This window comes from Folsomia candida, unplaced genomic scaffold (genome assembly GCF_002217175.1).
Source record: "Folsomia candida strain VU population unplaced genomic scaffold, ASM221717v1 Fcan01_Sc005, whole genome shotgun sequence".
Lineage (NCBI taxonomy): Eukaryota > Metazoa > Arthropoda > Collembola > Entomobryomorpha > Isotomidae > Folsomia > Folsomia candida.
In genome coordinates, this window is record NW_019091197.1 from 2,870,515 (window position 1) to 2,871,898 (window position 1,384).

Sequence of the window (1,384 nt, forward strand, 5' to 3'; positions counted from 1 at the left end):
TTGATAAGATTTGGCAGCCAGATTTGCAAATTTGCGAATTTTGAGAAATTTGGCGAAATCTCCCCTTATTAAGATATCCTAATACAATCATAAGATGAAATTAACCGCTCCAACGATTTGATGTTTCATAGCTTAAAATTTTCGTAATTTTTAGCTGAGTAAGAATCTGCAATAATATTGGGGTGGCGCCAAGGTAGTTTTGGCGCTAGAGGCCAATATGTGCGAATTTAATGGGAATTTTGAGATATTTAATTTTTTGACCAAAACTCATCAAATATCGTTGAAATTGTGTTCAAAAATTATTTTGGGCCTAGATTTAATTATTTGATAAGATTTGGCAGCCAGATTTGCAAATTTGCGAATTTTGAGAAATTTGGCGAAATCTCCCCTTATTAAGATATCCTAATACAATCATAAGATGAAATTTAACCGCTCCAACGATTTTGATGTTTCATAGCTTAAAATTTTCGTAATTTTTAGCTGAGTAAGAATCTGCAATAATATTGGGGTGGCGCCAAGGTAGTTTTGGCGCTAGAGGCCAATATGTGCGAATTTAATGGGAATTTTGAGATATTTAATTTTTTGACCAAAACTCATCAAATATCGTTGAAATTGTGTTCAAAAATTATTTTGGGCCTAGATTTAATTATTTGATAAGATTTGGCAGCCAGATTTGCAAATTTGCGAATTTTGAGAAATTTGGCGAAATCTCCCCTTATTAAGATATCCTAATACAATCATAAGATGAAATTTAACCGCTCCAACGATTTTGATGTTTCATAGCTTAAAATTTTCGTAATTTTTAGCTGAGTAAGAATCTGCAATAATATTGGGGTGGCGCCAAGGTAGTTTTGGCGCTAGAGGCCAATATGTGCGAATTTAATGGGAATTTTGAGATATTTAATTTTTTGACCAAAACTCATCAAATATCGTTGAAATTGTGTTCAAAAATTATTTTGGGCCTAGATTTAATTATTTGATAAGATTTGGCAGCCAGATTTGCAAATTTGCGAATTTTGAGAAATTTGGCGAAATCTCCCCTTATTAAGATATCCTAATAAGATGAAATTTAACCGCTCCAACGATTTTGATGTTTCATAGCTTAAAATTTTCGTAATTTTTAGCTGAGTAAGAATCTGCAATAATATTGGGGTGGCGCCAAGGTAGTTTTGGCGCTAGAGGCCAATATGTGCGAATTTAATGGGAATTTTGAGATATTTAATTTTTTGACCAAAACTCATCAAATATCGTTGAAATTGTGTTCAAAAATTATTTTGGGCCTAGATTTAATTATTTGATAAGATTTGGCAGCCAGATTTGCAAATTTGCGAATTTTGAGAAATTTGGCGAAATCTCCCCTTATTAAGTATCCTAATACAATCAT